The following is a 13,266-nucleotide window of genomic DNA, read 5'->3' on the forward strand; positions in this document are numbered from 1 at the left end:
TGTTTGAAGGATGAGTAGAAGTGCCAGATTTCTAGCACATGGACAAGTGAGTGGGAATAACCCGTGGTGAGAAGGACGGCTGACCCTTTGAGGAACTCTCCCGGATGGCAGAAACAAGGCGGGGAGAAATAACATGTGAGGCTAGAAAATCAGGCAGGACACAATATATTAGGTTTTACAAGTTCTGTTAAGGGTTTGGGTTTGTATCCTGAAGATGAGGAAAGTGATGCTGGGTTGCAAGTGAATGAGCAGATCTGCTTACAGGGAAGAAAGGCTGTGCCCACAGCATTGCCACAGATCTGCAGTAAGGACCACAAACTCCTGTTGGGTCAGGCCTGAGCTTGTGTTTCCTGCAGAGGCATCCAGGCACATTTTCTGGGCTGCATGGTTTTGTGTGTCTGGATAGCAGAGATGCATCCTATATATCTTGTGTCCGGCCTGAGCTTGTGTCTCCTGCAGAGGCATCCAGGCACATTTTCTGGGCTGCATGGTTTTGTGTGTCTGGATAGCAGGGATGCATCCTATATATCTCTATTTCCCCACAGCATATGTCTCCCATGTAATAATGAAATGAACCTTCCCTTGGAGCTGCTTATGATCCTTTGCTTGCCATGCCCCATTAGGGGGATGGCCCCGAATATATACTGACTACAATCATACAATATCTTCTATGATACTCTGTTCAAGCTTCAAGTGATAATCACAAATGTTCTATGGTATTCTGGGAATGTCTCTTCATCTTCTGTTCATATACTTTTGACAGACTCAGATGATGACAGTAAAACTTGAATGGACATCACAATCTAGTAATCCTCTGATTCACCTTTGCCAAAAAGGCTTTCCTAAAGCTTTTGCAAAAGCTGAAAAATTGCCCTGTTCAGAAACCACCATGGGGATTCTACCATTTAGTGAATTAAATCCACATTATAGTTGACATATAGGCGGCTGTACACTGCCAGCTCATGCACACAGACCCTTTCCTCCCTCTTGCTTTCCCAACTCTCAGTTCCTTATGTGCCCCAAATAATCTTATTTATACTAGGTGGAGGTGAAAGGGTTAAATAATTTTTAAAAATTAGGATTTTAAGACATTGTCACCATTTGATGAGTGCCAGTGATGTACTGAAATAATGCACAATTATCAAATTGATAAGTGAATGTCCAATACTTGCTGTATCTTCTTGTTTGTATTTCAACTTTCTGCATTATGGCTGTGCCATGTTATGACCTGAAATAGCAAATGTTTTGCTTGCATACTCAATATCAGAATTCTGAACAATTATATGCATTTTTCAAAAATAACATTGCGATATCTGGTCGCTCGGTTTTGAGGTCGGGAGCCAAAATGTTTCTTTCTCTGCAGGAGTGAGAAATGACCAGGCTTTTGTCTCTGGCTTACAGAGTTGCTTTAGCTGCTGTGAGCTGCAATCATTGCTGTTGCAGGAGATTCAGGATGTTTTATGCAGTGAGGAGTTGCTGCAAGACCAGGGTTTTTCTTACATGGAGTGAATGTAGAGCACAGGTGGATCATTTTCCTGCTGTGAGATTTAAGAAGTTTGCCATTGAAGATGATGCTTGGGCCTTTTTCAGGAGCTCTGTGAGCCCTGATGGTTCAAAATTTCTCCCAGACAAGCTCTAGAGTAGCAAAAGTCTATTTTTAATGGCTGTCTCAAAATGTCTCTCTCTTGGCTGCAGTACCTCCTTCTGTCTGTAAACACTTTTATAGGACTCCAGTGATTCAATTAAGACCCACACTGAATGGGTGGGTTAACACCTCCATGGAAATTATCCAATCAAAGTTCTCACTCACAGGTCACATCTCCATGGAAAACTCAGTCAAAGGACTCCAACCTAATCTACACTAATACATCTGCCCCCACAAGATTGTATCAAAGAACGTGGTGTTTGGGGGGACATAATACATCCAAACTGGCACAGGGGGACTCTACTTTAAAGCCAGAGATTTAAAAAATATATCTGGTTCATTGGAAGATGGTGGCATAGAGAGGAGTGGAAGCTAGTTAGTCCCCCTGGAACAGCTAATAAACAAACAGGAACACCTAGTAAATAATCTGGAATAACTGCATGGGGACAAACGTGACTGTCCACACATCATACACCAATCTGGATTGGGAGGAATGCCTGCAATCATGGAATAAAATCTGTAAGTAAAACCTGAGGACCCAAGCCAAGAGCCCCCTCTCCCCATAGCAGCCCAAACTGCAAAGCCTCACTGTGCTAGAGAGCAGTACTCTTTGAACAAGTGAACATACCTCAGTCCAGCTCCAACTGAGGTTTTAATTAACAAATGCCGATTGCTCAATACAAGCTATGAATCTCCAAAAAGCAGACAGAGGCTTTTAGTGATGACTGACCTTAGAGATCTGGAGGACCCCTCTGGGAGGGAGGGGGAGCCCAGAGAACCAGGTGCTGTCTCTGGTTGATGAGTGAAACTGAGGGTGGCTGTGGACTGGCCCAGGTGGGGGGTTTTCTGTCCCTTTTTTGACTCAGTGGAGAAAGCCTCAGCCATTTTCAGTTCCCAGCACTCCAACCCAGACAAGAGTGGAGATAGCAGAGTCAGAGAGACTATTCAAATGCAAAGTGATATCTCCCCAGGGTCTGCATCTTCCCTAGATGAAAGAGGTGGTACCAAGCTCTACTACCTGCCTTCCATTCAGAACCAGATCCCAGAGCCTGGAGTGACAGGCTGATAGGTGCCACCTGCTGGGCAGAAAAGCACAGTGGCTTGAGGCCTCACGTGGTGTAGCAATCTTCTAAGATACACCCTCAGGGAGACCTGGTACTGTTGCCTCCGAGACCTGAGCTCATTTTGGTCTGGGAAAACCTGATCGGGGTAACCAAGGAAACCAGATGCCTAGAAAACAGAAAACTACAACCTATACTAAGAAAAACAAAGCTTTGGCCCAGTCAAATAAGCAAACTTACACTTCAACTGAGATACAGGAATTTAAACAACTAATGCTAAATCAATTCAAAAAGTTTAGGGAAGATATAGCCAAAGAGATGAAACGTATAATGAAAACACTGGGTGTACATAAGGTAGAAATCCAAAGTTCGATAAAACAACTGGCAGAATCTATGGAAATGAAAGGCACAACACAAGAGATGAAAGACACAATGAAGACATACAACAGCAGATCTCAGAGGCAGAAGGAAACACTCAGGAACTGGAGAACAAGGCACCTGAAAGCCTACACACAGAACAGATAGAGAAAAGAATGGAAAAATATGAGCAACGTCTCTGGGAATTGAACGACAATACAAAAGGCAGGAATATACATGTCATAGGTGTCCCAGAAGGAGAAGAGAAGGGAAAAGAGGCAGAAGCAATAATGGAGGAAATAATCAATGAAAATTTCCCATCTCTTATGAAAGACATAAAATTATGGATCAAAGAAGTGCATCATACCCCAAACGGAATAGATCTGAATAGACCTATGCCAAGACACTTAATAATCGAATTATCAACCATCAAAGATAAAGAAAGAATCCTGAAAGCAGCAAGAGAAAAGTGGTCTATCACATACAAAGGAAGCTGGATAAAACCATGTGCAAATTTCTCAATAGAAACCACAGAGGCAAGAAGGAAGTGGGGTGATAAATTTAAGATACTGAAAGAGAAAAACCACCAACCAAGAATCCTATATCTGGCAAAACTGTCCCTCAAATATAAGGGAGAGTTTAAAATATTCTCTGACAGACAGACAATGACAGAGTTTGTGAACAAGATACCTTCTCTATGGGAAATTCTAAAGGGAGCACTGCAGAGAGAAAGGAAAAGATAGGAGTGAGAGATTTGGAACACAATTTTGGGAGATAGTAGAACAGCAATGAAGTACACTGAACAAAGATGACTGTGAGTATGGTTGAAAGAGGAAGGTTAGGACCATGTGGGACACCAGAATGAAAGAAGAAAGATAAAGACTGGGACTGTGTAACTCAGTGAAACCTAGGGTGCTCAATGATTGTGGTAAAAGGTACAAATATGTCTTTACATGAGGGAGATCAAATGAATGTCAATATTGCAAGGTGTTAAAAATAGGGTGGGATTGGGGGAAAATACAATCAATGCAAACTAGAGACTATAATTAACAGAAACATCGTATTATGCTTCCCTTAATATAATGGAGGCAATATACCAAAGCTGAATGCATCGGTGGGGAGAATGGGGGAGGTTTCTGGAACTCTTGGCATTGGTGATGTTGTCTGACTCTTTATTCTACTCTAGTTTAATGATATCTTTCCTTTTGTTGCTTCCTAGCTAGGCAAGGCATCAACAATCAGGTACCTTCACCAGAGGATGGCCAGTGGTGTCTGGAAAACCTGTAAGCTGGGAAGGCACGTGGCTGGCATCTGCTCCACGGCTTTCTCCCAGGACGTTCCTCTCTAGGCTGCAGCTTCTATCCAAAATGCCACTCTCAGTTGCTCTGAGTTCCTCTGTCTATGAATTCCTTTATATGACTCCAGTGATCCAATTAACACCCACCCTGAATGGGTGGAGTAACATCTCCATGGAAATTATCCAATCAAACATTTTCACTTACAGTTGATTGAGTTACATCTTCATGGAAACACTCAGTCAAAAAATTCCAATCTAATCAATACCAATAACGTCTGCCCACATAAGATTTCATCAAAGAGCATGGCATTTTGGGGGACATAATACATCCAAAATGGCACAGTGGAAGAAATGGAGATTTCCTTATATAGATACATACATAAATACATGGCTTTACGGGGAACCATCGATTGTTTACCTAGGATGGAATGTATGGTGTGTGAACAAAACCATCTTAAAAAAATATAGGTTGATGATGAAACCTTGAGGGAACTATATTGAGTGAAATAACACAGACACATAAGGACAAATATTGGAGGGTCTCACTGATATGAACTAATTATAATATGTAAATTAACAGACATGAAATATAAGTTACCAGGATATAGAATAAGGCTAAAGAATGGGGAATGGTTGCTTATGAGCAGAATGTTCAACTAGGATGAACTAAATGTTTGAAAATGGACAGAGGTGACAGTAGCACATTGTGAGAATAACTAACAGGGCTGAATGGTGTGTGAATGTGGTAGAAAGGAAAAGCTCAGAGTCACGTATGTCGACAGAAGGAAAGTTGGAGGTTTAAAGCTGGGAATGTATAAAACAGTGAATCTTGTGGTGGACAATGCCTGTGATTAACTGTACAAAACATAGAAATCTCTCTCATGAACTAGAACAAATGTATGACACTATAACTAGAAGCTAATTATAGAGGGGCATATAGAAAAAATATACCTGTTGCAAACCATATACTACAGTTGGTAGTATTTTAACATTCTTTCATCAACAGTAACAAATGTACTATACCAATGCTATGAGTCAATAATGGAGAGGGGGTGGTTAGGGGTATGGGAGGATTTGAGTTTCCTTCTTTTTTTTTTTTTTTTTTGGTCTTCATTTCTTTTCTGGAGTAATGAAAATGTTCTAAAAATTGAAAAAATAATAAACTGTGGTGATGGATGCACAGCTGTATGTGGTACCATGGGCAATTGATTGTACACTTTGGATCTTTGGATAATTGTATGGTATGTGAATGATCTCAATAATATATATATATATATATATATATATATATATATATATATATAACATTGAATGTATTTTTTGTTGAGGTAGTGCATAATCAATATTAAATACGATGAAGATTGCCTGTAATTGGAATAAATATGTGACAGCATGATTTGCTTAAAAAATGTTTTAACTATTTATTGAGTCACACATACTGAATTTGATAAGATAAATCATGTAAAACTGTGTGTGTTGGTTTTATACAGTGTGAAGACAAGCTGAAAAAGAAATGATCTGGGACCCATGGAACATTCCATATACATTTAGAAAAACCAATGTCACTGTACTCTATTGGTTCAGTTGTTCAGATGAAGACTATTTCAACGTGAGCCGAGCTTAATCCCCTAAGACTAGGTATAGAATGGAGGAAGGCAGGAACAACTACAGGACTAGAGAAGCCCCCTCACAAGTCAATACTTATGACTTCTTCGGTTGCCCTGAACATTTTAACAACCCATTTAAAGGTACCATAGTAAGATTTGTTGTGAATCTGAAGACATGCTTTCCTTCTGAAAAGAGGAAGAAAGGTGATTGCAAAGACAAGTGCATTTTCAAGCAGTTTTACAAAAGGGGACAAGTCAGTGAAGGGAAGCCAATGAGGGGAATTATGGCATTTTCCAAGTTTTTCTACTCTAACGGCATATTCAAATGTGGAAAAATAAACTCCAGATAAATTTGTGGACCCACTGAATACCCTGGGCAAGAAATTCAAGCTAAAAACCTATATATAACCTAGCCATCACAAATCTCCACCTCTTGGGAGATGTGACTCCCTCAGGAACACGTTCAGCTCAGAGTCAGGGTGAGGTAGTCCCCAGTCTTCCTCTTTCACTTTCTCAAAGGCATAGTTACTCCAGCTCATGGCCCCAGGTCCCTTTGGATGAGGATAGGAGTTAAAGCACTCTTGTGACACAGTAGCAGGGCATTCCCTCAAGTGGACCCATCATAACTCCATCCTGCCAGCAGATGTTTCCTACAGTGCTCCCGGAGGATGATAGTGCTCCCGGAGGATGACGGTGCTCCCAGAGGATGACGGTGCTCCCAGAGGATGACAGTGCTCCCGGAGGATGGTAGTGCTCCCGGAGGATGGCAAAACTCCCAGAGAATGGTGGCACTCCATCTCCAATGCACTGCTCAATATTTGTGTGCAAAGAGTGTCCTTTGAGCCCTGCCAGGAGTCACAATCAGGAGGTAGGTGAGTCATCCATCATATGTGGTAATTCCACTCCAAATTTCCCATTTCCCTACATCTTTAGATTTATCCCTCTACATTATAGCAGGGAAACTCCCTACTCAACTTGGTATAATGTAGGCCAGCACTGAGTCTAGGCTTCTGTGAAAACATTGTGGGAGTCATTCCCAGCCACTTAAGCAAACCTATTGTATCTAGAGTCTCTCTCAAGTGTACCTATGCTGATGCATTCCGCCATTCCAATGTTATTTTCCCTCAACACTGGTCAAATACCCATGGATTCCATTTCTACATAAATATCTTATTTTTTTGATATAAACTAAGAACATTTTTTGGGGTATGTTGGACCTCAATTTAGTATGAGACTAGAAGTAATGAGGGATAGTCTGTTGGTATTTTGGAAATCCACATTCCTTCTCAATGTAAGCTCATTGCAGTGTCCTCAAGAAAGGGAATGCTACCTTCCCAGGCAGAAGGAGCAGGTGCAGGAGCAGGATCTGCTGTTAAGGATAACTTAAAAGGATTTGGAGAGAGGTCACCATGCTCAGATTCAATGAAACCACCAAAATATCTTCATTCCGATTCTCGAGGTGGTGTTCTTTTCCTATCAATGACCTGACAATCATAGAAGAAATTTGATGAGATTGAGAAGTCAAATTGCACCATAAATGGAATCTGTGTTTTGGTTACTTTGGAGCTACAGCCACGAGAACTTAAAGAAACTATTTGATGGCAATTGTAGAATCTTTCTCTCAGGTTCTCTCAACTGTGCCTTGAGATGTTAATTTTCATTCTACCAGTTTGTCAGTGCAGTAAGAATATAATGTACTCTTCTTCCCTAATAGCAATATTTCCAGCATAACAATCTTTTGAAGCAGCCACTTTGCTTCCCAAAGTCTTGTCTTTGATAGGCACATTATTCCAGGCAACATTGTGGGTTTATGTCTTTTAAAAAAGCATGTCCTCATTGTGGACATTTTAGTAGATTTTGGTGGATAATTAAATTAATGAAAGTAAATGCAAGTGATGTATTCACCATCTCTACTCAGAAGTAACCTATCTCGGTATGTTGGTTTTAGAGTAAATTTTTGCTTAAACTTTGCTTGAAATTCAGGGTTTTGTGCAAATTCTTTGACTAAATAAGAATATCAGAGAAAACCCAAAATGGCTCGTGCTTTGATTTTTTATACGTTTATTAAATAAAAGTAAGCTTTAATTTTAAGAGCAAAATCATAATTTCACAGCAGAAAAATGGGGATGTAGAAAAATATAAAACCAAGTGAAACTGGCAACCTTGTAACCATCCTAGAAGACTGTAACAATTTTCTTTGAGGCTTTAAGCTTTCTGACTTTGTATCCTTTGTATTACTCCATCAGTTTCTTTCTATTTTTTGTACAATTTAAGGCTCCAGAAGATTATCAACAGTTCATTTTTTTGGAAAGAAGATATTAACTTGCATCCTTAGCATTTCTAATAATCTCTGGGGTCATTTCCCAGTCACATTCTGCAAGGGATATAACACTGGGTTCTTGCTTCTAGCAGCTTTCTCCTATATTCCATAATCCCTGGTGAGAAAAAAAAAGCCACTGTATCCCTTGCTTCCTCCTGGAGAGTAGACAAATGTAGGATTGTGTCTGTAGACTCAGTTTCTTCTTGGTGTTTTATTGCTATCTGCAGATCCTTAGCAAACAAATCTACTAAAGAGCTCATTCTTCATAATTCTTGATCCTCATCAATGCCATTTTCACATATATTACTGAAGAAAATGTTGCAAGTAGCCTACTATCTCTAAATGGATTCATTTATCTACATGGTTTCTTCCCCAAAGTCAACATTAATTTTCTTCCTTATATACTTTAACGTAATTAAAAATAAATTAGAAGCAGTTATAGAATTGTTTTACAAAATATGGAAAATATCATGCTGAATTTTTGAGTCAGAGTTACATGCAGAAAAATCTAGAACAGAATGGCTATATATAAGCATGATTACTAGAGTATTCTTTTGACTTGTAACTGGACAGTTTTCAAGATCTCATGATCTGGTACACCATGGGTTAGCCAAAACTCATGTCATCTAGTCTTGGGAATGAAATTATAAAACATCCTGAGTATATTGAGGAATAATAGAGTCTTTAGAAATAAGAAGTGTGGCAAAGAAAATAAACCAAAAAATAAAAATCCCTGCCAGCTAATTTTCACTGACACCTGCCAGACCTTTGTTATTTTCCAAACACTTTACAAAATGTGGTTTCAATGAACTTGAAATTTTAATTTTTTGCAACAAATTTTCTGGCTTTAATTAACATTGAGTGAAATGCTTAAATGTTTAAGAGTGGTTTGGTTATGGGAAATATGTTCTCTCCTTCCAAATCTAGACATAAAACTGTCTATAAACACATTAAATAAAACTTACATACTTTAAAAATTGCAACCCAAAGTGTATATTTTTAAGAGCTGTGAGTAATTTAAGAGGCTCACTGTGGCTTTGTCTTGAACAGATGGGTGAGAACAATTTGAAAGGGAGCAGAGCTAGCAGTGAAGCAGCACATGATAAAATTATGTATGTATTTATAGTAGTTATATTGTTTGCTAAGCTCTTTATGTAACTACCTTTTCACTTTGAGATTTTTTTCATGGTGTATATTGTGATTTTATCTGTTTGCTTTTCTTTTCTTTGGGGACAATGGGTTATTTAGTATCTTTTCAAAATCTGTTTAGGGGTGGGCATTTTAACAGCCTTTTCTAGTTGTATTATTTACTTGATTTCCTCTCTGAAACATCTCTCCCTTATAAAGAAAACAAAGGAAATAATTTTTGCTTTGGGTATAGGAAAGAAATGTGAATGGATATGGGACAAACTGGGAGAAGTTTTAAGGCTATTAAATGGGTTTTCCCAGAAATTCTTGCTTGCTGTTTTTTTGTTTTGTTTTGTTTTGGATTTATTATGAAATTAACAATATTAAGTATCACTAAGAGAAACTGTAATTTCTTTTACAATTTTACTATGAACACATAACCTAGCTGCTTTACATATATAATTGTATTTAACATTCATGGCGACTTTGAGGCACCTTGATTATTATTCCCTTTTCACAGATGAAAAAAACTAAGATATAAACAGGTTAAGCAGAAATATTGTATGGTAAGAGAGAATAATATGGGACAAAGTAGCCCTTTTCTGCACAACTCAAAACCCAGGCTGGAATACTGAGAGTGTGCATGGGCAGTAGATGAGGATTATTCCATACTTTGACAGAACTGACAGTACAGGAAGCCACGGTGGCAAAAGTAGCAAAAAAAAAAAAAAAAAAAACAATTATAATCGCCATTACCCTATCACCATTTAGGAACAATTATGTGCTAGTCATCAAACTAGAGACTTCACATGCAGTATTTTTATCTTTGTAACAATGCTAAGGAATGATATTATTATTCCCACTTGAAGATTATGAACTTAATGTCAGGACAAATGCAAAGTCCCATAGCTCATGCATTACAGACAGAGGAACCCAACTGAGATCCATGTCCCCAAATCTATATTCATTTCTCTGCCGCAGTGTAAATCTCACTTCTTCTGAATTTGTGATTTCATCTCAGGAAATCTTCCTGCCGGAATATTGGTTTTAAAATCCTAGAATAATGTGACATTTATACTGCACAATGATTGGAGGTATCAGTATATTTACAGACCTGTTCATCCCATTCGGTTTGGCTTTATAAGAAAGAAAAAAGACTTTGTGAAAATAGTGGGAAAGGCTGGGCCACAGGTGTGGAAACTTTCCATGTAAGACCAAAAATCTCTTTGCAAATGATAGGATCCTCATTGGACAGGGATAAAAAGTATGATGTTAAGTCTCCAAAATTATGGGGCTTTGGATAAACTAACAGAAAATAGAACAAAATAAATGAAAAGTTATCACTAAGGGCCCCATCTAAAAGCAGGACTCAACAATATGAAAAGTATCAAGCAAGCTAAGTTATTTGGGAGGAACCCAGAAATACTGGCTACCAAGAGCCAAGAGCTGAATCAAGAAGAAACAGGCCATTTCTCTAAAGCTTTCTTAGGTGTCTGAAGGAGAGGATCCTTGAATTATGAGGTTACAAGTTTGGATTTAAATTCCTTAGATTGCATCTGTAGAGCTTTTCATTTTGGGTCAAAGAAAACACACACACACACATACACACATATACTTGTGTGTTTATAGATATACAAATACAGATGTGTAGATGTATTATAAATAAGTATTTTGTTAACTATAGATGCAGATATAGCTTTAGTAGAATCAAGTATAAAAATAGAAAGGATGACATCTCCTCTCACCCTTTACTTATATATAGCACATAAACTGATTTTTAAACAGCTGGGAGAAGTGTTACTTTTTCTACTTAGTGTGAAATTTTGTTAGACTTAGCATGGTGAAATCAGTCCTTTGTTCCTGATCAGCATTGTGGATAGACTGACAGCTGAAGAACCCAAAATTAAGCCTCCTGTTTTCTCTAGAGAATGCACACCGCTTCATAGCACTACCTTAAACTTTAGATTTGACATCCACTGGCCACTATAGCAAAAATCCTCTCTAAAATTCAATCATGGTTTATGTTTTCTTTTTCCCAAAAAGTGCTGAAGGTAACTCCATTTAAAAACTGCTGTGGAGTCGTTAAAGTTATAATCCTATTTCAATGAATGAGAGAATAGAAAGAAAAAAGTCAGAGGGATGGGATAGGAAAATTACAGTAATGTGAAAATAAGCATCTAACTGCTCTTTGTATCAAAAGTTCCAATGAAACATCAGGCAATAATTTGCTTTTAAGAAAATAAAGTCATATGTGCCCTGAAAAACAAGAAAAGACATTGGTGGAGCAAACTTCCTCAGGACTTCCTAAGAGGTAGAAATGAGATGTGATCAGAATCAAAGAGAAGCAAGAATGGAGGAGACAAAACTCCAAAACCTGTGCATAAAGAGACCACTTGGTGATGGACAGTTTCAGGGAAACTCAGAGCTCAGAATTGCCTGGAGCAGGGGCAGGAGGGGACAGTGGAAATTAAAAGGGGAAATGGGGTCAGAAAAACAAGCTATTGATTTACGCCACCTCAACCCTCTTGACTGAGCAGGGATGACGCCTCTGTGTCGGTAAAGCACCAAGCACCACGTGTGAGCCTTGGGCACAGAGCTGAAGCAGGACCCAGGTCATCACCAACAGTAAGCAGGAAGGGGAGCCACTATGTTCAGAGAAACCCTTCCACCATAGCCGCCAGATCCAGTCTCTTTCAATCAGGATGAATTGAACCTGGTGAGGCAGAATCTCAAACAACAAACCCAACTTGCTAACCAAGAATCAAAAACATTTCCAAAAAACAAGCACCGCTAATAAGAAGTAACAAAGTGGCACCCAAGGAAATAATCCTTTTACAGCAAACTGGATACTTCAAACTATGTCTAGCTATTATCCTCAGAGATTTGGGTGAAGTGTTGGAATTTAAATGTGTTTTCAAAATAGAAATCTCAGTTAAGTTGAATTGCTGATTAGAAACAGTAATAAAACTAATTAATGAGCAAGAATATGAAATGAATGTTTTCCCAGAATATAGGACATTTTGTATAAAGTAAGCATAAAATATAAAATAAAAGTAAAGAGACATATCATATGTATCCGGAAATTCCAACAACCATCTCAGAGACAGAATATTTTGGAAAATGTACATTATATTGTTAAAGACATAAAAGATAAACTTGGAAATTGACTTTGAAAAGGAAAGAATCACTAAATGATTATATATATTTAAAGAACCAAATGAAACTTTCAGGAATAAAAAAATAAAAAAAACAAATCATAAAGTCTGGATTAAATAGCAGATAAGCACATGTGATGAAAGAATTAATGAACTGAAGGATAAATCCCGCCCCCTCCAAAAAAAAAAAATTATGCCTAATGTGGTATATGAAAACAGAGAGAAAAATCAGAAAAAGGGATTAAAGGACAAGAAAGTTGCAATGGAAAATAAATTAATGAATATATAATCAGTTTTCCAGGAGGAAATTTCAAAGAGAATGAGGCAAAGCAATATTTGAAAAGTCAATAGCTGAGATTTACCAAGAATCGTTGAAATGCACTGAACTTCAAATCCAAGAATCCCAACAAAACCCAAACAGGATTTAAAAAAATATACAGCAATAAAAAAAGTAGAAGAAAATCCAAATGTTCATACCTAACCACATGCCAGTAAAGCTCAGAACACCAGTCAAGGAGATCGTGGGAGCAGCTTAAGGGAAATCAGCTACAAAAGAGCTACATCAAACTGACAAGTGACTACACAACAGCAACAGTGGAAGCTAGAAGACAGTGGAATAGTATTGTCCATGTATGATAATAAAATATATGTCAACTTTGACTTCTATGCTAATCAAAATTGTCTTTGCATTATGAG

At 38.2% G+C, this 13,266-nt stretch overlaps 1 pseudogene; it reads right to left on the reverse strand.

The window, feature by feature from the left end:
- LOC119542954 overlaps positions 1-6,764 on the reverse strand; it is a 61,470-nt pseudogene extending 54,706 nt beyond the window's left edge.
- Between the last annotated feature and the right edge of the window lie 6,502 nt (positions 6,765-13,266).

This window comes from Choloepus didactylus, chromosome 8 (assembly GCF_015220235.1).
Source record: "Choloepus didactylus isolate mChoDid1 chromosome 8, mChoDid1.pri, whole genome shotgun sequence".
NCBI lineage: Eukaryota > Metazoa > Chordata > Mammalia > Pilosa > Megalonychidae > Choloepus > Choloepus didactylus.